We start from the raw sequence: 7948 nt of genomic DNA, 5'->3' as shown, positions 1-7948 counted from the left end.
CTTTTTTTTTCACCTGCGGAAGATATAGCCTCCCTTTGATATGCCACTGAGAGTTACAACTTTCCTTAATGTGTCAGGGGGGAATATAACTTTTTTACCAAGAGTGTCATAAAGAAAAAAAGGAACAAGTTTCCCAGGTAGGAAGAGTATATTGATAACTTGATGCTGCAACTAGGGGGACATCAATCTTAGAAGTTAGATACCTTTTTATATTTTAAGTCTGTTTTCTTATGCTCGGGATGGCTGTAATTTTCGTTGCTTGTTTATTGCTTTATATTCATGGTAGGCTTATTGTACATGGAGAGTTGTATTCAGTATGGTTACTATCCCAAAAAGGTTGGAGGTTTATTTGCATATGGAAAGGAAAAGCAGATCAGCAAAGGATTGAAACAAAAATTGAATATACATTAAGTTATACGAGGACACACGCACACACACACACACACACATACTCTCTCCCTCTCTCTCTCTCTCTCTCTCTCTCTCTCTCTCTCGCACACACACACATTCACACACATACTTCCTCTTTTACATACCCACACGCACGCACACATTCACACACATCCACACACACATATGTATTTACACACCGAAAAACATACACCCATACTAAATACAATATTGATTCGTTAATGTAAATAAGCTGTCGCTTTAGGTGCTGGACTCAATATTGTTAAAACGCATGCATCCCCACACATATATACGATTAAATGCACACACAGTACAAGTGCATACATATATAATATCAATATGTAGTTTTAACTCTTCGGTGTAGCTTTGCATGTGCATGCGTTTGTGCGTGTGAGTTATTTGTTTGCATACGTATCGGCGGGTGTTTGAGTGTCATTATTCACAATGTAACGACCCCCCCCCCCCTCCGAAAAAAGAGAGAATTTATTTTTTTTTCTCTCTCTCTCTTTCTCTTTCTCTTTCTCTTTCTCTTTCTCTTTCTCTCTCTCTCTCTCTCTCTCTCTCTCTCTCTCTCTCTCTCTCTCTCTCTCTCTCTCTCTCTCTCTCTCTCTCTCTCTCTCTCTCTCTCACACACCTCCTTCTGTCCTCCCACCCACCTTCCCACCCGCCTATTCGCCCACGAGACGAACGAGCACGCACGAGCAGGGGCGGGGGACACGGGGAAAGGGGAGGCATCTATCACTTTCATCCAGCTTTATGCCCGTATTCCACGTTCGTTCGTTTCGCCTGGCGCTCGTAATCTCGTATTTGACGTCGGGAACTTCGAAAGGCAAGGATACGATCCTACGAAGATCCTGAGGGAAGAAAGTGGGGTTTAGCGGCCGTGACTGTGGTCGTTATCTGCATTGTCCTTCGCTTATGCTTTTATTGCCTGCTTTTTATTGCAGCGTATTATCTTCGACGGTATTAGTTCCTCTTTCGCTTCCCCCCTCCCCCTCCTCCTCTGCCCCTTCCCCATATACCTCTTTGTCCTCCTTTTACCACAGATTATTTCTTCCGTTGTTGAAGTGAATCCGGTTGGTGCGGTTTTGTGTTCATTTGCTCAGTTTCGTCTTTCGCAAAGATCGGTTCATGCGACTATCACGTTTCTTCCTCTTCCTAATTTCCACAAAAACAACATTTACAGGTGCATCTGCTACTATTACTGCTACTGCTACTGTTGTTACTAACACTATTACTACTACTGCTACAATCAATACTGTGATTCTTATCAAAATTATACGATTATCATAACTGGTACTACAATAATTGCAATCACTACTGCTACTGGAACTACTTCCGTTACCACAATTACTACTGTTACTATTTCTACTATTATTGTTACGATTACTACTGTTGCAGCAACTATTATTATTATCACTACAATTGCTACTGTTACTACTATTGTGACCACTACTTTTATAACAAATACTACTACTACTGCTACTACTACAATGATTTCTCTAACTCTTCGTTCCTAATTTCCAAGAACAACAGCGTGACGAGAGGCCAGAAGCTTCTCGAAATAATCGCGTTCTCTCATTAGCAAATGCTGTTCCATCGCGAATAAATCTTTGCGTTTCAATTCAGCGTCCCGGAATCACTTCGCTCGCGTCATTTGTCTTCCAATGATCTTGCGAAATCTTGCAAATTGCAAGTCGATTCATGCACGATAGACATTCGATGCATCTTTATACAGAGAATAGGTAACGGGTTTTCTCGCTTATGTCTTCTGTCGCCTTTCTTCCTCTGGACAGACAAGACATATATATAGAAATATATATATATAAATATATATTATATATATAATATATATATATATATATGTGTGTTGTGTTGTGTGGGTTTGGGTGTGGTGTGTGTGTGTGTTGTGGGTATGTATATATATTAAATAGTTATATATAAATATATTTAATAAATATATATTTATATATATATAAATAATATATATATATATACTCTCTCTCCCTCTCTATCTCTCTCTCGCTCTCTCCAACTCTCTCCTTTCCTCCTCATCTCTCCGCTCTCTCTCTCTCTCCTCTCTCTTATATATATTTATAAAGATATTTATAATAAATAGATTGAATGTTGTGTGGGTGTGTTTGTGGGTGTGTGTAATAAAAAAATAAATGTATAAAATAAATATAAATAAACAAATTTAATATATAAGAAAGTGATATATATATATATGCCATACATTATATTATACTTACATATATTACAATAAATACATAAAACCTACATACATACATACATACATATTGATATGATAAAAATATATATCTATATATATATATATATATATATAAATATATATATACCTAATGCTATCTAGCTATCTAGCACCTATCTATCTCCTAATCTTTATATAACACACACACTCACATACAACACAACACACGCACCACATTATAATTTTTAAATATGTATTAATATATGAGCATGTTTTATATTCATATATATATATAGTATTTATATATATATTTATATTATTAATATTATATATATATAATATAATATATAATATATATATATATACATATATATATATATAATATATATAATAATATATATATATATATATTTATATATATTATATATTTATATATATATGATGTGTGTGTGTGTTGACGTCGTTGTGTGGTGTGTGTGTTGGTGTGTGTGTGTGTGTATTAGTGTGTATTGTGTGTGTTGGTGTTGTGTTGTGTATGTGTGTTGTCCGTGCTGTGTAGTGTGTGTGTTAAGAGTAGTGTGCGTGTTTGTGTTGGTGTGTAGTGTGTGAGTGCTGTTGTGTATGAGTGTGTTGTGTGTGTGTGTGCACACCTGTGATGTTTTTGGGGGTTTTTTGTAGTGTCGTGTGTTGTGGTTGTGTGTGTTTGTGTGTGCGTGTTTGTAGTGGGTGTGTGTATCGTGTGGTGTGTGTGTGTGTGTTTCGTGTGGTGTGTGTGTGTATAGATAGATAGATAGATAGATGGATAGATAGATAGATAGATAGCATATATAAGCGACATTTATATTATACCATATATATATATAATGATTTATATATATATATATATATATATATATATATTTAAATATTAATATATTAATATATTTTGTACATATGTATATACAACAACACACACACACACACACACACTCACACAAATATTTATATATATATATATTATATATATATATATATATATATATATATATATATATATATGTATGTATTATATGTATTCATATTTATAAAGCATTATATATGTATATATATATATATAAATATATATATATATTACTAAATAATATTAATATATATATATGATATATGATTTTATATTTATATATATGTATATATGTATATATAGTATATATATATATATATATATTTATATATCATATATATATATATATATATATATTTTTTTAATTATTTATTTACACACACACACACACACACACACACACACACACACACACACACACACAAATACATCACACAATTACACACATAAACTTTAACATACGTTTTTCTACACACACACACACCCCCCCCCCCCCCCCCACCCAAATTTTTTATTATATTAAATAGTTAACCACTCACAAATACACACACACACACACAAACACACACACACACACTCACATATCTATCACTCGCACACACACACACACACACTACACACACACATGATATATATGTTATATGTTGATATAATATATATAATTATATATATATATATGATATATATATTTCATTATTGAATTATTATTAAATATATATATATATATAATATATATATTAGATATATATATATATATATATAATATATATATATATATATATAAATATATTATATATAAAATATATATATATATATGATTGATATATATATATATATATATATATACACATATTGTATATATATATATATATATATATATATATATATATATATATATATATATATATGATAAATCTTTGTGACAATATTTCTACTTGCAATAAAATGGCAAGAACCACATTGATGATAATGGTCATCATATAGGTGATAATATTGATAACAATGGTGATAATGATGAAAATTGAATTTCTAATAGCTTTAAAATACATAGCTGAGTATATGATACTATTAATAGCTATGGTAGTAACATGATGGTAGTAATGATGATGATCATGCTAAAGTAATAATGATGATTTTAAGAATAATATTAATGGTGATGAAAATGATTGTCGTAATAAGCATGATGATAATGATAATAGAATAATGATAATATTACAAATTATAAGGCTGACGGAATAATGAAGATAATCAGAATTAAAATGACGATGTGATAATAATGATAGTAATAATGGTAAGGATGTTAATGATAATAAAATGATTATGATATTAGAAAATGAGTGATGATAATAATGATAATGATAATGATAACAATAATAGTAATAATTATATTAATAATGATAATAATACCAGTGACAATAATGATAATGAATATATGATAATGATAATAATACCAGTGACAATAATGATAATGAATATATGACAATGAAAAAAAATAATAATGATGATAATGATAATAATGATTATGATATCAATATTAAACGTGATAATGATAACAAAGTTAATAGTATTAATGATAACGATAATTATAGTGATAATATTGATAATGAACACCGAATACTGAACAATAAAAGCAATTTAATTGTTATGTAGTTTTCGAACTGAAAGGATAAAATGTAATAAACACCTTTTTGTTTGTGTTATTGTTATTATATTCCCAATGATATCCGTAATAGCGTTCGGAATGTTGCTCGATTCACCAAAAATAACGCATTTAATATTATAGTGTATACATATTTGACTTAGGTTCAACTATTGATTTTAGATACTTAATAGAAAGATTAACAATAAAAAGTATATGCATATACAGAGTGTATGCAAAGACACACACATACACACATCTTCGTCAAGAAACCAGACATTTCCCTGGCGCATCAGCTGATAGATTTCCCAAAAGTTCCGACACACATAGATCATTAATAACAATAGAACTATATAAAAAGATATATCCTGCTATAGATTTACAGTAAACATGACCAAATCACACTTCGTAATCTTCAACAGAAATAAGTGTTATCAAAACAATCAAATTTCTTTTTACTTGGGAAATCAAATGGTCAGAAGAGAACGCTTTACCAAAATTTCTAGAAATAATAATAGACGTGAAACTAAGCTGGAAAATGCATATTCATCGCATACAAAATACAATCAATAAACAGTGCGGGATTTTGTTCCACAATGAATCTCCTTTAATCCTTAGTGCTTTGACATAAGTATATTTTAGTCTTGTTCATCCACATCTGACGTGGTGGCAGGGGGAAGTACTAGTAATTCTATTTTACAACCTTTGTTTTAATATCATAATGAATATTCTGTATCATTGCAGGCCTAAATGGATACGAACACACTCAACCCATATTCAAAGGATTAAAATTATCAATAGACATAGACATAGTTTACTTATATGCAGTTCTTATGTTTAGGTCTCTGAATTTGAGTCAAAATTGACTGCTTATATTATGAAATAGCCGACATTATATATATATATATATATATATATATATATATATATATATATATATATATATATGTGTGTGTGTGTGTGTGTGTGTAGGGGGTGTGTGTGTATATATATATATATATATATATATATATATATATATTATATATATATATATACAAATACATACATGTATATATATATATATATATATATATATATATATATATATATATATATATGAGATTTATATATATACATATACATACAATGTATATATATATATATATAATATATATAATTATATATATATATATTTATATATATATGTCTATACATATACATACATACATACATACATACACACACACACACACACACACACACACACACACACACACACACACACACACACACACACACACACACACACACACACACACACACACACACAACTGCTTATGATATATATATATATATATATATATATATATATATATATATATATTTATCTATATATATTATATATATATATATATATATATATATATATATATATATATATATATATATATATCGAGGAATAACACACAAATATTCGACATAAAGAAATCTCAGTCGAAGTCATCTACTGCATATCATGAATGAGCTGTGTGGATTAATCTGTCTCCCTTCCTTAGATCTTTAAACAATGTTATCACATTTAAAAGAAAGCTTGAAGTCAATTTTTTTTTTCTTTTTATGATTCGAAGATTTTTTTTTTCTATTGATACATGTATTTTATTAATATATCATGTTTTATGTATTTACGCATTCGGTTATCTTGTGCTTATAAAGCATTGCTTTATCTTTAATATAGATTTTCTTTTTCTTTAGCATGTAAATGATTTGTAAAATGGTTCCCAGAAGGTTAAGTCATATCATTTACCTATTATCATCTTTTGCATATCCTTTTCGAATGGCATATATTGCAAATAAATATAGGCTGAAAAAATCAAATTCAAAATTCAAGGAAGTCATATCAATTTCACACTGAAGTACGACATCTTTTCTTTCTCTTCCAATTTTTTTCCTTGAATTGGTCTTTTTATTTGTTTTCTTGCTGTTGCTATTATTCTGTTTCCTTTCTTTTTCCGTTTCTTTTCATGTTTTCCTTTTTCTTTCTGGCTTTTTTCCACGCCGTTCTATTCTACATCCAAATTGATTGTCGAGCGATGAAAAGGAACATCAAATCTTTTGATGTAGTGCTACTGTGATCAAATAAATGTTATGATGCGATCTATGATGGATGATGTACTGTGAATGCATCTGCGATTCCATTGGCTCTTGTGACTGATCGCCCCCTTTTACCGTCATGTCTTCTCGAAATGATTGAAAAATCGACATTTCCTTTCATCTCTCTTCCTTACCTCCCTCCCTCTCTGTCTCTCGTTCTCCTTCCCTCAGTCTCTCTCGCTCTCTTCTTCTCTTCTTCTGTTCTTCACTCCCTCTCTTTCTCCCCTTTCTCTCTAACATTTCTCTCTCCCTCTGCGGCCTCCTCGTGTCTCGCCCTCTGCCTCTTCTGTCTCTGTTTGGCAGGGGGGGGGTGGGTTTTTTTTTTTTTTTCCTCTTGGGGAAATTTTTGAAAGTAGTTCCTCTTAGTCATGCAACAGCAGCTGTCACTGGAAAAGGATCGACGTAAATTCCCGGGCGCCTCACGTCTACATGCGGCGATAGGCATTTCCTTATGGAGAGGTCGATAAAGAGCCTTCGGTTCTATCTTTATTCATACTATCATCAAGTTCATGTAACTTCATCACTCAGACAATTTTCTCTTATCTTTTAGGAAGAAATGGACTTCACTTTCAGGCGTTTCTCAAAGTTCCGATTATATGTCTTACTGCATTTTCTTTTTATTACCTATTATCACATGTCTTTCGCTCTCCTCTCCTTCGCCTCGTTTACATTA

The sequence above is a fragment of the Penaeus japonicus genome, unplaced genomic scaffold (assembly GCF_977035675.1).
Source record: "Penaeus japonicus unplaced genomic scaffold, GWHDUDI00000001_assembly GWHDUDI00000007, whole genome shotgun sequence".
NCBI lineage: Eukaryota > Metazoa > Arthropoda > Malacostraca > Decapoda > Penaeidae > Penaeus > Penaeus japonicus.
The sequence above is the reverse complement of the archived record's forward strand: the minus strand, read 5'-3'. Positions refer to the sequence as shown.